Here is a 16,723-nt window from a genome sequence, read left to right on the forward strand (position 1 = left end):
TGGATCTTCGGTCTAATCTTCTGGTAATTCTATGGCTAGTGAAAAGAAAACTGCACTATAGGTACTAATGAAATGCATAAAAAAATGTGGTTATCATGGAAATTAAGCACATACCAAACAATTTTAATCTGAAGTGGGATCTAGTTGATGCAGTGCTAGACAGTGCAGTTGCCCCGGAGAGATCAAGAAGAGTTAATAGATGTTAAGGACCCAGTCTAAGGATAACTACAATAATGGATTTGCATTGCCATTGGCAATATTGTATAGGCATGTCCTGTATGACAATTTTTACAACATACAAAGAAAATAACAAGGCAAATATAGAGAAATTTACTTCAACGTTACATTTCCCTGGCCATCGGAATCACGTTTCCGGCGAGAGTAAATTCTTCTTTTGCAGTTCAACCTCTGGATGCCTTCCTTCTTCATCGTCCCCATAGGACTTGCTTATAGACAAGTATTCTATCCTCCCTCCATAGATGTTACACATAATAACATACAAAGTCATGGACAATACAACAATCATCGACAATAACCAACTGAATTGGAGATTTACTAGTGCTTTGGCTCGGTGAAGTGCGTGTTCTCCGGTGCATCTTACAACTTTGTGATCATCTTCCGAGTTCATGAAACACCCTTGTGCAACAAACTCCGGGATCCAAAGCATACAACCCATGAATGTGAACCAAACACCTTGAAACAAAACACTAAGAGACCTGACGAAACCTAGTAAGAAACTCTTAGGATAACCAATCCCCATAAGAGTCGTTAAAAAAGAAATGAAAATTACAAGCTGCAGAAGCAAATGGTATTTCCCTTCAACGGCAGTATGATCAGCCGAATGAAAATGAAACAACACGAATTGTTGCCCGAACGCAAACGCTCCGAGCAAGTATGTCAAACCGTCGTGCATAGCGGTTTTTAATCGACTTTTATCCAAGATGATTGCAAAAGTTGCATAGATAATAAGCGACATAGATATCGACGAATGCTCGAAATTATGCAGATGGTTAGACGGTATACTTCCGTCAGGATCAAACGGTTGGTGTTTTTCCGGACCGATAAAAAGCTCCATGGCTATTGACAATACACTGAGCAAAATGATCAAGTAAAGTTCTAAGTATTTCACACTTGGGGATCTAAACCAAGGTGATGATTTCTAAGAATTGGGGTGTTTAATTAGCTTGAATCTTGATATGATTGAATAAATGCCATAGACCTATCAAAAAGAAAGCAAAACCTGTAGTAACATGACCTACCAAACTCCCCATATTCTCTGCTTCCTTCCTTTTGTTCGAAATGGCCAGGAATATGAGAAAACTGAGAAATGCCTGATTCTACAAAAAAGGATGGAAAACCAATGTAATTGTCTAAATGTTGGACTTGTGCTGGAAACTACTGAGAAGTAGGTGTGTATTCGGCCAATTTATTGGACTTTTCTCTGTTTGAAAAATGATTTCTTGCAATTTTCGCACTCCCCACTTGTGACAAAGAATTGTAGAATACGACAGTGGCTGGACTGGGGAAGTATTATTAGGGGAGGAAGAAGAAGAATACAATGGAAATATTGGTGGTTGTGAGGATTGCTGGGGAATACGATCCCCTCAGGTTTCGTGTGAGGATTTGTTTTGTTTATTAAACAAGCTAAACGTCATCTAAATAGTGCATACAGGAGGATTCCATGCAACCAACCTCATGGATCCAGTTATTTATTTAATAAAATTTTCCATTATTAGGTGAGGAAAGGGTCTTATACGGTATCTCTAAGTGTCAAAAACTCAAGCTAAATTTGGACTTGTTGTGGATATAATCCAAATAGGTGGGTAGAAAATACCAAAATGTCTGTGTTTTTTTAGTTTATAAAATTTGATCGGTTTCAGGAAAAAGAAAGTAAGAACAAGTAACAATTCAGTTATAATGATACAACATAAAAAAATACATTATAACTTGAATTATCATGATTCCAATCGGTGAAACGGTGATTTTCCACCACTATGTATCTCTTCAAACCTCAATTTTAATGAGGTAATTTAATAAATTATGGATTTTTCAGGTTTGAAACTCATCTTTCCTTCAAAAACAAAAACAAAAAAAAAGTAACAATTCAGTTATTGTTTTGGATGTGATCTTAAAATAGCTTTACTTCCGGAATCTGAACCTGGGGTTCTCTTGATGCAAATTTTATTCCTTGGGTCTGGTAAAAAAAACGTCATTTTTCAGCCTATAAAATTAAATTATCCGCCTCACCGTAGTTTGAACGTACCAGAAAAGATATCAGATTCAGTTGAGAATATTGATCTTCATTTCCATGATCAAACATTGTATGTTCATTTCATCCCAACGAATAGTTAACTATGCTTCCATTTATTAATAGAGATCACAACGCAACAGTGGACTCAGTGGCAAAAAAAGCAAGAATCAGAAGATTACAACACATGTCGAAACATTTGCAGCAGCAAAGTACAAAAAAAAAACATCCTTTCTAATATTTTCGGAAAAAATGAAATTGTAAACCTTCTGTATTATATTGCTTAATTAATATAATTAATTTTCCTATTAAAAAAAAACCACTATGCTCCCATTTGGGGACTGAAGAAAAAAAGAAAACAAAAATGGGGACCGAAGAATGATCATATGGAGATACTCTAAAGTGGATTGGGCTCAATTCTAATAAAACTAGTGACAAGGATGAAAAGAGATTTGTTTGGCCTTAAGATGAAAGTGGACTGATTAAAATTCCAAATAAACTCTAAGAGGAGTGGGCTCAATTTAGCTAAGTACAAGGATAAAAAGAGATCTGTTTTGACGCATACTCAAATTAAGGGCCGAACCTATGTTTTTTTTGAAATTTTGCCTAAGTTCGGCTGATAACTCATAGGTTCGGCTGATAACTTTTCAGCCGAACTTAGGCAAATGTATGCCTCAAATTAGGTTTCGATAAAAATGAGTATTGGAGTTTTAACTGGGTTTTATCTTCTGTGTGGTCAATATAAGGTTCCCATGGTCTTCTTTAAAAGACGATATGGGATGAATCGTAGGTGGCGATATGGGCTTAACGGTTAACAAGTATTATGAGCTATTTTTCGTGGGCATTTTTCGTGGGCCAAATTTGTGAATTATTCTTAAATGACAAACATGCTTATTCACATACTTCTCACTTCTCAGGAACTCAAGGTAAACTTCTTTCATGCTTACATGGTTTTATTCTTTTGAATCAATCTATATTGAGAAATTAAGTTTCCTTGGGATCAAAGTAATTCGTAAACATGGACACTATTTCGCGAACTTGCATTGTCCTCAAGAAACAATTGCTTGAACTATAAGAAATCTATCATAATTCATCATTATAAATAGAGGACTCCCTGCAACCTAGAATCTAAACTCTTCCATATCGTATCCTAGTTGTAGCTAGAGTCTTCCTGTAAAGACCTAGGTTTGTTCGTAAATATAATACGATTACGAATTTAAAGTATTTACCGAGGGATTCGTGAAAAACATGTCAGATTATCGATAAATCCTTGATATCCGGAATCTTATCTTGATTATCGTAATCCTTGTATATTCTAAAGTAGGAGTGGACTCAATTCATGAACTATTGATTGAGGAATAAGATTCATAGAAACTACAAGAAGTTCTTCGTCTCTTACTTTGTAGTTCTACAATATTACGATCTAAGCTTGTCTTAGATAGATCTTGTGAGGTGTAATTAATAAGGTGTCTTTATAAGTTTTGAAGAATTCAACCATAATTGTTGAGAATTGCTTTAAAAACTCTTTTTATTTTAGGGTTCCCTCAGAGCAAAGATTTTCATTACTTTGATTGAAACATATCTGAAGGAAATCAAATAGGTGTCATGTTGGAGGTAAGGTAAAACTAGTCTTCATAGAGAACTGTGAAGCATCTTCTAAAGAGAATTGGCATTCTTTAGAAGATTTACAAAGCAAATTTTTAAAGAGAAGATTTACAAAGCCATAATTGGCATTCTTTTGAAAACAAGAATAAATATGGAATCGTCACTAGAGCTATGCGTAACTTCAACAGGTTTAAATCTAACTTTGATCTTGTTGATATTCCGCTGGATGGATCCAAATATGCATGGTCAAACTTCTAGGATAATCCAGTTTGAACTAGAATAAATAGGTTTCTTCTGGAAAAAACGGGATCAATTTTATCTAGGCTCTATGGAAAACACTAAGCAAAGACCTATCTAAGATCACATATCGATTATCTTTCACACAGACTTTACTAATTTGGTTGCTAGACCTCGAAAATTTGAGATAATGTGGTTCAAACATGTTGATATTAAAATATTAGTGCAAGAGTAATGGGGGTACTTATACTTTACAGGAAATCTGTGGTTTGTTTTCTGCAAATAGGTAAACGGAATCATGGATTTATTGGTCGTTTGGAACATTGACACCTTTGGGAAGGTGAGCAAGGAAATAGATGTTCTCTTCACCGACATCAAAGATCTTGATGCTAAAAATATTAACGGGTACCAACAGAGGAGGACAAAATATTAATGGTCGACAAAGAAGAAATAATATATTTGTATTTCAAACTTGGAAGTAAGAGAATGCAGAATGGAGTCAAAGACCAATGGATTGAAGAGAGAGATATTTTTATAGCATCACTCAGTCAAACTCACAAGTTTTGGTATATCAATCTTGTATCTATTCTTATTGATCAAAACTATATCTTAATCTGTAGTCTACTAGAGTCAGTCTCAAACTTAGAATAGATCTTAATAGTTTAGTATCAGAAATCACCAATCGACCTTGAAGATTTAAGACTGAAGAACAACGGCGTCGACGGAAAATTCATCAACAAATGTATATGAAGCCTGACTATCCTATTTACTTATATTATCAACCATTATATTTGATGAGACATTTCGAATGTTTCCAATATTACGAAGAACATTGCAAAGAAGAAATTTAAACAATAGAGAACTTGTTCCATATTAGATTGAGAACAATTTATTGTTCGACATGTTGCAATTTCATAATAAGTTCATCAGGTGTCAACTTAGTTCTTATGTTCACAGACTGATTTCGTCAGTTTACGAACTTGAACTTACAAACTAAAAGACTTGATAAATAAATGTCAATTAAATCGCGTATGCAAACCAATTTTATCAGTTCGCCAACTGGTCGATGACAGTTCTAGATAACTTTTTTCAATAGTACACGAACTGATTTATGTAGTTCGGGAGCTTGTTGATTTTGAGAGTTTCCTGAGTAACAAGATGAATTTTAATTCACAAACTGCTTTGGACAGTTCATGAACTGATTTGATTTTGTGATAATGAAATTCTAATTAAGCTTGTCAGTTACGAAACGACCATCTTTATGAGTCAACCGAAATTGCCGCAACCTAGCCTGGGTGTGCATCCAATGGATTTCTAATCTGGCAGCCGTAGCTAACCCCAAAACAATTAGATTTTTAATAATGTACCCACTTCAAATCTAATTATGCACGGATCGGGTATCCAACCCAATAACGTTAGATTGCATCGGGTTTGGTTGACGGATTTTAGAAGGCTTATTATCTATGTTTTTCTCGATAAGATAGAGTTTTTCTCAACTCTAAAATTCCAAAAGGCTTGAAATGGTAAATAAAACTTTTCTAATGAAGACGTTATGGAGATTACTTAACTCTAAGGAGGAGTGAGATCAATTCTTTGTAGCTAAGTACAAGGATAAAAATGGGTACTGGAGCTTTAACTGGATTTTATCTTCTGTATGGCCAATCTAAGGTTGGCATGGTCTTCTTTAAAAGACGATATAGGATGGATTGTAGGTGACGATATGGGTTGATGGTTAACAAGTCTTATTGGCTATTTTTCGTGGGAAATCTTTGTGAATGATTCTTAAATGACAAACATGTTTGTTCACATACTTCTCAAAAACTCAGGGCAAACTTCTTACATGCTTACATGGTTTCATTCTTTGGAATCAATCTATATTGAGAAGTTAAGTTTGCTTGGGATCAAAGTAATTCCTAAACATGGAAACTAGTTCGTGAACTTGCATTGTCCTCAATAAACAATTGTTTGAACTTGCATTCGTAACGGGTTCGGTATCTTGGTTTTTTCGACACTAGGAGAATTGGGAGAAGACACTATTGAATTCTTGAAGAGGATGTAGAATTATATATTTAGATTTGTTGCTAATGCTAAGAAGAACAAATTTTTTCTTTCATAGATTAGGGATTGTAATCCAGAAAGGCGTTGGTGCCCAGCTTGTTGCTAGGCTCCCCAACGACTAATTTTTAAATAAATTATTATTTTTTTAAAATATAAAAATATTAAAAAAAATATAAAAATATAAAAAAATTAAAATTAAAAAAATAAATCTAGCATAATTCATCATTATAAATAGAGGAATGTCTGCAACCTAGAATCTAATTTCTTCAATGTCGTATCCTAGTTGTGGCTAGAGTCTTCCTCTAAATACCTAGGTTTGTTCGTAAATATAATAAGGTTACGACTTTAAAGTATTTACCGAGGGATTCGCGAAACACATGTCAGATTATCGATAAATCCTTGATATCTGGAATCTTAGCTTGACTATCGTAGTCCTTGTCTATTCTAAAATAGGAGTGGGCTCAATTAAAGAACTAATGATTGAGGAATAAGATTGATAGAAACTACAAGAAGTTCTTCGTCTCTGACCTTGTAGTTCTACAAGATTACGATCTAAGATTGTCTTAGATAGATCTTGTGAGGTGGAATTAATAAGATGTCTCTATAAGTTTTAAAGAACTAAACCCTAATTGTTGAGAATTGCTTTGATAACTCTTTTTATTTTAGGGTTCCCTCATAGCAAAGATTTTCATTACTTTGATTGAAACATATCTGAAGGAAATCAAATAGGTGTCATGTTGGAGGCAAGGTAAAACTAGTCTTCAAAGAGAACTGTGAAGCATCTTCTAAATAGAATTGGTATTCTTTTAGAAGATTTACAAAGCCAAATTTTAAAGTGAATTCGGAACTACTAGGAGTTTGTAGGTGCTTGCATACAAAAAAGTTGGTGGTGTATTAGGTGTCTATTCTTTTCCAAGACTAAAGAACTTTTTGGAGTGAACTTGGAGATGTTATAGGTATGTGGGATGTGCCAGGGTGTATAAGGGGCATGGAATGTTACTTTTTCTATTGAAAACAAGAATAAAGATGGAATCGTCACTAGAGCTATGCGTGACTTCAACAGGTTTAAATCTAACTTTGAGCTAGGCTAATCCAGTTTGAACTAGAATAAATAGTTTTCTTCTGGAAAAACATGATCAATTTTCATCTAGGCTCTATGGAAACCACTAAACAAAGACATATCTAAGATCACATAGCGATTATCTTTCACACAAAATTTACTGATTTGGTCGCTAAACCTCAAAAATTTGAGACAATGTGGTTCAAACATGTTAATATTAAAATATTAGTGCAAGAGTGACGGGGTATTTATACTTTACAGGAAATCTGTGGTTTGTTTTTTGCAAATAGTTAAACGGAATCATGGATTTATTGGTCGTTTGGAACATTGACACCTTTGGGAAGGTGAGCAAGGAAATAGATGTTCTCCTTACCGACATCAAAGATTTTGATGCTAAAAAGATTAACGGGTAGCAACAGAGGAGGACAAAATATTAATGGTCGACAAAAAAGAAAGAATATATTTGTATCGCAAACTTGGAAGTAAGAGAATGCAGAATGGAGTCAAAGACCAATGGATTGAGAAGAGAGATAGTTTTAGAGCATCACTCGGTCAAAATCACAAACTTAGAATAGATCCTGGTAGTTTAGTATCAGAAATCACCAATCGACCTTGAAGATTTAAGACTTAAGAACAACGCGGCGTCGACGGAAAATTCATCAACAAAGGTATATGAAGACTGACTATCCTATTTACTTATATTATCAACCACTATATTTGATGAGACATTTCGAATGATTCTAATATTACAAAGAAAATTGTAAAGAAGAAATTCAAACAATAGAGAACTTGTTCCATATTAGATTGAGAACAATTTATTGTTCGACATGTTGCAATTTCATAATAAGTTCATTAGGAGTCAACTTAGTTCTTATGTTAAAGAACTGATTTTGTCAGTTTACGAACTTGAACTTACAAACTAAAAGACTTGATAAATAAATGTCAGTTAACTCGAATATGCAAACCAATTTTGTCAGTTCGCCAACTGGTCGATGACAGTTCCAGATAACCTTTTTTTTCAATAGTACACGAACTGATTTATGTAGTTCGGGAGCTTGTTGATTTTGAGAGTTTCCTGAGTAACGAGATAAATTTTAATTGACAAACTGCTTTGGACAGTTCATGAACTGATTTAATCTTTTGATCGATAATTAAATTCCAATTTAAGCTTGTCAGTTACGAAGCGACCATCTTTATGATTCAACTGAAACTTCTCACATACTTACATTAGAAATCTATATGGAGAAGTTTATCTTGCTTGCTTTCAAAGCAATTTGTAAATATGGAAACTAGTTCATGAACCTGGATTTGTTTAAAATCTACCAAGCCTTGTTCATCAATATAAATAGGGGACTTTCTACAAACTAGAATCTCAATCCCGGCACTTATGTGTCCTAGTTGCGGCTAGAGATGTCTTTTAAAACATAGTTTTCCTCTGGGGAAATTTTATTAGGTTACGATTTTGAAAGGATTCACTAAGGGATTCGTGAAGTCCAGTCAAACTATCTTTTACTTGATAGTTCTTTTTATCTGGATCTTGTTCTTACTGATTATTATAGTTTTTGAACTGTAAATTGGGAACAAGATAGATAGAAATCACAAAGTACTCTTAGTTTCATACTTTGTTATTCCACTTGATAGATATCTATATTACTCCTGGTTTACTTTATTTGGATTGTTCTTTTGAGGTAGAATTGATTAGGGATCTCTATAAATTTTGAATAGAATAAGTGAAAATGCGGGAGTTTAACAACCACACCCAACAATTCGTTTGGAAATCTGAGAGGACTTGCTCCAATACACTTTCTAGAGAATCAACTAGACAGTCAGACTCAATCTATATTAAAGTATATCAAAGAGTTTAATATCTCGAACTCTTAATTCAATCCGCAATCAGTAAATAGAAATATGCGAGCCTGATTGAATATATGAGGAGTTACTTGAACGGTACCAAAAACCAATGTTCAAGTGTCGATCAATGTAAATCAACAACCAAAGGATGGATATTTTAATTGATTGATCTTAACGCACAACCTGTGACATTTCAATTATATAACAAAATATAATGCGGAAAAGAAATAACACAGACACCAGAATTTTGTTAACGAGGAAACCGCAAATGCAGAAAAACCCGGGGACCTAGTCCAGATTGAACACCACACTGTATTAAGCCGCTACAGACACTAGCCTACTACCAATTAACTTCGGACTGGACTGTAGTTGAATCCCAATCAATCTCACATTGATTCAAGGTACAGTTGCGCTCCTTACGTCTCTGATCCCAGCAAGATACTACGCACTTGATTCCCTTAGTTGATCTCACCCACAACCAAGAGTTGCTATGACCCAAAGTCGAAGACTTGATAGAAAAATCTGTCTCACACAGAAAAGTCTGTAGGATTGAATAAATCTGTCTCCCACAGGAATACCCAAGAGTTTTTGTTCCGTTTTTTGATAAATCAAGGTGAACAGGTTCCAATTGATGAACCGGACTTATATTCCTGAAGAACGGCCTAGTATTATCAATCACCTCACAATAAACTTAATCGACTAGAGAAACAAGTTATTGTGGAATCACAAACGATGAGACGAAGTTTGTTTGTCATTACTTTTCTATCTTTCCTATCGGAGATATAAAATCTCGAGCCAATTATTTCAATTGCACTCAACACGATAGAAACAACAAGATCAGATCACGCAACTACAAAGATAATAGTTGGGTCTGGCTTCACAATCCCACCCAATGAAGTCTTCAAGTCGTTAACCTACAGGGTCTCGAGAAGAAACCTAAGGTTAAAGGAGAATCGACTCTAGTTATGCAACTAGTAACACACAGGAGGTGTGGGGATTAGGTTTCCCAGTTGCTAGAGTTCTCCTTTATATAGTTTTCAAATCAGGGTTTGCAATCCAAGTTACCTTGGTAACAAAGCATTCAATATTCACTGTTAGATGAAAAACCTGATTCAACCAAGCTAATATCTTTCAACCGTTAGATATATCTTAGCTTGTTACATATAAATGAAATGTACCCTCATTTAGGTTTATGTAACCGTACCTAAACGTGTACACAGGTTGGTTCACAAAATAGTTAACCGAGGTTAGCCATATGATTACTCTCATATCAATCTTATTCATCTTAACCATAACTAGTTCAAATGACTCAAATAAAACTAGTTAGAGAGTTGTTCAATTGTTTAGAAAAAAAATTGATACCAAATCGGTTTGATTCAACTTGAATCAATCATGGACATTACAGCCACGCTTTGCAAAGATTGCATTCCTTATGATTTAAATGTTTAAGTCCATGAACTGACCGATTTGACAAAGTAACCAGCTTATGTATGCGTACGGGTATGCGTACTTAAGCAACCGGTTTTGAGTTTGTAAAGTTTGACTAGTTAAGAGTTTGTCAAAAACCAAACTCAGCAGAAATTCTCGGGTCAAGAACTTCCGCCAGTATGCGTATGGGTACGCATACTTAACCTGTCTCCTTCACCAATTTCGTATACACACATATGCATGCTCTTGGCTTCCAGTTTATAGATTTATACACTAATGTGCGAACACACTATATATGCTTATATCCAAATATGGTTACATCATCAACTCTTTATTTCAATCATTGAAACATTCTTCTATGATGACAATAGCCGTTTTCACACACTATTAGCATCAAAGCAATTTTTGAGATATTGAAATAATCATTATGGAAACATTCCAAGCCTACATCAAATGATTGTATCACACAAACCATGTAAGATGTTACTTGGAAATTTTCCCATGATATAAGATGAACTTGGTCGGAGCGAAAGCTTACCAACACAGATTTCGATAAATATGTAAGAGAGATATACTCAGCTCGAAATCTCAAATGTGTATAGAGAAAACTATATCATAACACGACTTATGTCTCAATATAGGAGATAGTAGAAATAGACTTTCCAAGTGATAGATAAGTTCAAGTCTCCATATACCTTTGTCGAAGAAGTTCCACAAGCTCCCCTTAGTAGTTCTTCGTCTTCAAGAGATGAACGTCGAGAGATCTAAGCTCAACTACACTATCTATGTCCTAGTCCGAGACATCTATAAATAGGCTAGAAATCAAGACTTATAGTTTTGATCACTAACATTGACAAACATGCTTGAGATAGCAACGCATGCGAGTTCGACCGAGCAATGCTCTAACAATCTCTCCCTTTGTCAATTTTAGTGACAAAACTATCAATACATATGGATTACAAAAAAGATAAAAAAAAAATGTAGCTTCTCATCCACATGCTTGATCTCCTTGGAATCTTCAAAGCGACTCAAAATCTTCGTCACTTCCAAGTACTTCATGATCCTAAAGGTTGTAAGTTCAGCATCACAGTTGTTGAAGATCCGTAGCTATAGCAATGAGAAAACAAAATGCTCTCAATCATTGTTATGCATTGTCATAATATTATTACACAGTATCCAAGTTCAATTGTATCACAACTTTGACAACAATACTATGGTAATATGTATCACTACCCCTTAGTCAATACATATCTCAACATGAAAACCACCCCCTCTTACATAATGATCCGTAAACCATATGTATTTGTAGTGTGAACTAAACATTATTCTCCCCCTTTTTGTCAATAAAATTGGCAAAGGTACGAAAATTAGTGGGATCCTAATGAAATTTCCACAGAGATACTTCATGACCAAAAGGTGTATTAACATACCAACAAATTTTGATGCCATCATAAAGCCGAAGCTAAATGCATTCATCAAGGAGTTAATAAAGATACAAGATAACCCCTACATATTCCACAGCCGCACTCCCCACAAAGATTTGGCAATTAAGCACAAGTTCAAAAAAAACTCTCCCCCATAAAATGTCATCGCCGAAGGAACAACAAAGACGACCTTACTTTCACAAGAAATGAAGGATTTCTTTGGACAACCAAATCACATGAAAACATGAATTTGAATCCAAAAAAAATCAATTGAAATAACCACAAGAGAACCCATGATTAATTCAATACAATCAAATTAATCACAAGAAAACCCATGATTAATTCAATCGGAATACACAACTAAATTAACCAAAAGAAAGTGATCAATTCAATTGGTCATGCTCGACATAAGAGAACTTACGGAGCAACAACTAAAATAACCAAAAGAAAATGATTAATTTAATCGGCCATGCTCAATCATAAGGAACCTTACGGAGCAACAACTAAGTAAATCATAAGAATGATCAACTCAATCGTTTATGCTCATACACAAGAAACTTTGCGAAGCAACACAGCATTTGCACAAAAATGTGGATCGTAGATCGACCAATACTGCGGTATAGACAAGGATTCATTCTATTTTCCATCACTATTTGCACAATGACATACAATAGACTTAATCCTTGTAAACAAAAGTTTTATCCTTTATTCCATCAAAATATGACATAAAAGGCTTTAACTTTTGTAATGTCAAAAGTTCATTCTATATTCCATCAATACATTCATAGCGACATAACAGAGATAACTTTTGAACAAGTACGGGACAGTCACAGGTTCACGGATGTAAACAACATATCCCATAACAATTTGCAATATATAAAATCATAAATATTAAAATTGCAAAAATCATCTTCCAAAATACTTTAGAATTTAAACAAATAAATCCAAAAACAATGAAGATGAAAATCGTTGGACATAGCTATGTGTACTCAGAATAATGGCTACTCCAAACCCTAGTTATTCTTCTAAAAATATGAAAAAGAAGATTTACTAGACATTGTAGAGCTTTCTCAGGGCATCTACAGAGAATTCCTTCTCATTATTGAAAAAGCCATTGATAATGGGATCATTCATAACACGACTTATGTCTCAATATAAGAGATAGTAGAAATAGACTTTCCAATTGATAGATAAGTTCAAGTCTCCACATACCCTTTATCGAAGAAGTTCCACAAGCTCCCCTTAGTAGTTCTTCGTCTTCAAGAGATGAACGTCGAGAGAACTAAGCTCAACTACACTATCTATGTCCTAGTCCAAGACATCTAGAAATAGTCTAGAAATCAAGACTTATAGTTTTGATCACTAACATTGACAAACATGCTTGAGATAGCAACGCATGCGAGTTCTACCGAGTAATGCTCTAACAATATGTTGTCCTAGTCATTGAGTTTGCTTGATATCTTTTCTTTTTTTTTGAAGATCCCTCAGAGCATATAGATTTTCATACCTTGATTGAATATCTTTCTGAAAGGTAATCAAATAAGATTTCTGTTAGAAGCAGAATAGTCAAAAGTTATGCATTGAGGTTGAAGCGGACTCCTAGATATGTAAAGGACATCATCTAGGGAATCAAGTTACGTAGGGTCTTGCAAGATCTAAGAGACGTAAGGTCGCGATTCAAGCTGAATTACTCGTAAGGTCGATTCGCTATCAACTATATTTTAGTCCGAAGTCTGATAGTAGGCTAGTATCTATAGTGGCTTAATACAGTACGATGTTCAAGTTCTGGACTAGGTCCCAAGGTTTTTATAAACATTGTAGTTTTTCTCTTTAACAAAATTTTTGGTGTATTGTGTTATTTCTTTTCCGCACATATTATAGTTTTATTTTTGTAATAAAAATGTTGCAAGTAGTACGTTAAATAAGCTAGACAGTTTTTAAGCCTAAAAGACTGTATAGAACCTACAAGATTTATTCTTGAGAATTCGTATCTTGAAAGAAAGATTATAAGACTTCTTCTCGTTGGAATTCGGTTCCTATAACAATTCAGGTACATTTATTAATTGGATATTGATTTTTTAGATCGTCCAAGTAAAACTCGTGTGTATTGGATAAGGATTTTAGATTACGACTCTAGACGCAATTAGGACACGAAAGCATCGGTATTAAGATTCTAGTGTGCAGGGAGTCCTCTATTTATATTGATGAACAAGGCTTGGTAGCTTACTGATTATTATTATTTTTTTTGATTGTGATTGTAGTAAATAGGATTCGTTTCAGACTTGTGAAGGAAATGGAATTTTCAGATTTAATAAAAATATATATACAAAAATATTAACAATGGGCGAGAGTACTGAGACTAAAGATTCAGCCGTTTTTTTTCATTTTGAAATGGTTCAGAAATTAATTCTAGCAATTATAGTTCAAAAACAAAACAAATATTAACTCTAGTTTATTGCCAAGATAGATTTTATAAAATATTACTTGTATTTCTTAAGCATGGCATATCAAAAATCCCTAGGACTAAGCATACTCCATCAAATGAAATCACAAGTAATTAATTTAAAATCTTAATTCAATTAAAATTAGTGCAAAAAGTAAATAAAAGAATTAATGAAATTACCACATGGATGAAATTCGACCTCCTCCGCCGTCCCAGTGTTGGGGTTTAACTCATCATGTAGAAAACACACTCAAAATATTTATTTATTGCTCAAATGGTGTTTACAATGAAGAGAAGAAGAGAAAATGGTGTAAAACTGTAATCTGCGACGCACAAAAAGCGTCACAGAATGAACGATAAAAGACAAGTGTCGCTGCTGTTTAGACTGCACTGCGACCCACGACTGTGCGTCTTAGACACTGTTGATAAACGACTGTCCTTGCGAGTCCGTTCTTCGTGTTCTTGGTGTTCTTCATCATCAGCAGCAGCAGCAACAGAGTTTCATCAACTCTTGATTTCTGCTTCTCTGGACCTCCTCTCGACCCCAAACTCTCGACATCCTTTCTACTCAACCCCATCAACCTATTTATAGCCAACAGACCCATCGAATCTCGCTCGTTCACTCCATATAATTCTCTTTAACTCGGCAGTAAAGAAAATATTTCTGGAAATATTTTCTTTCCTGTTTCATCTTCTCACGCGTTTTCAAGCCTCCAAATTACCATATTTAACTCCTTCACGCTCCAACAAGTCGTTCAAGTCATTACACATCATCATAACACGTACAAATTCTTCCACAACCCGTGGATATCTTCTCCCTGTACGTGTTTTCCCTGTTTGCAACTCGTGGATTGTCTAGCCGATTCTAGCTAATTCTGATCGAACCAAAAGCCCACAACGTGTTTTCTAGGCCATATCACAACTTCCTACCAAAAATCAGCCATTGAATCTCCCTAGAACACGTTCAAAACTTCGATCAAAAATCTGCCAGTGAAGAAGGAAATTTTCCCGCCAAAAATGAAATTTGAATTTTAGAAGAAGGACACCCCTTATCCAGTGGTCGCCCCTTATCCGTTGCTGGAGTCCGAATAACACATGTCCTTTGGGTGCCTTAAGTAATTTTTCTGGGGTGTTTCCAGCATTTTTTCTGGGTTCCTCCGGCGCATTTTTGGGGTGTTTTTAGTCTCTATCCTGGGGTGTAAAACACCATTTTTCGAGCCAATTTCGCCGCAAGAGCTTATTTTTTCAAAAACATCTACAAAAACATAAAATAACACAATAAGTATTTAATCGAGTCTAACAATACAGAACATTGAGAACAAAATAGACACATAAATGCGTCTATCAAATACCCCCAAACTTATTATTTGCTAGTCCTCGAGCAAAACTAAAAAATAAAACCGAGTTAATCTCGGGAGGGTTTACCAGAGGTGTACCCACAAAACCAATACTCCAGACCCTAGCTATCTACGCAGATCCTTGGAAGGCACTAAAGAATCTCCTTGGTTGGCATACAATCATTGACTATAGGAGGAAGTACCCTGATGCAAAATTCCAATTGTTGTACACGAGTTTGCACTCAAGCATACTAAAATTCATATAAAGTGACAGAGCTCTACTCAGATAGTTGCACTATGGACATCATATTCGGAGTCAAACTAATCATATGGATAGAAAAAGGAGATGGAAATATAAAAATGTAGATGGTTTTGATGTTAACCAAATGATCGATGTTTCACATATCTGTCTGAAGGCCACTGCCAGAATGAACCTATCCTAATGGACTGAGATACCGGTCTGACTAATATCAACACAACTGGCATATACAAGGGAACCAATAGTCAATAAATTAAATCTAGATCAACAAACTGGCAAATACAAGGGAACCAGCAGTTGACTACACAGAACAATAACCTTTTGTTTTAACTTAACGGCATGAATAGATCTTTTTGATCCAAGCGCATGCTTCTTGTCAGCAGATTACACGATAGTTCCCACGGGTCCTGCATTCCACGCTTGCTTAGGCGACGGAAACAGGGAGAACACGCGCATATTGCTATCCAAGTGTTAATACTTATTCCGATTGGTCTAATTGGTCCGGTCTTTTTTTTTAGTAACTCAGTCATTCTAATTCACCCTAGCAGTGGTAATAACTTGAATCGTGTGCCCCACCTAATCACTTAGAGAAACATAGTTTAAAAAGAAAAAATAAAAAAAAAAAATAAATGAAAAGGACTCAACGAGATATGGTGCAACTATCATTTTATTTCTAACACCTGAGCTCTATGCTTTTATGAATAGACTCTATAGATGTTTCCATCTAATCAGATTGTCTCCTCAACTCCTACAACCAAGATGCTTCCATCTAC

General features: G+C 34.9%; 1 pseudogene; it reads right to left on the reverse strand.

The window, feature by feature from the left end:
- Positions 1-216: 216 nt before the first annotated feature.
- Positions 217-1,563, reverse strand: LOC113328645 (annotated as a pseudogene).
- Between the last annotated feature and the right edge of the window lie 15,160 nt (positions 1,564-16,723).

This window comes from Papaver somniferum, chromosome 1, assembly GCF_003573695.1.
Source record: "Papaver somniferum cultivar HN1 chromosome 1, ASM357369v1, whole genome shotgun sequence".
Classification (NCBI taxonomy): Eukaryota; Viridiplantae; Streptophyta; class Magnoliopsida; order Ranunculales; family Papaveraceae; genus Papaver; species Papaver somniferum.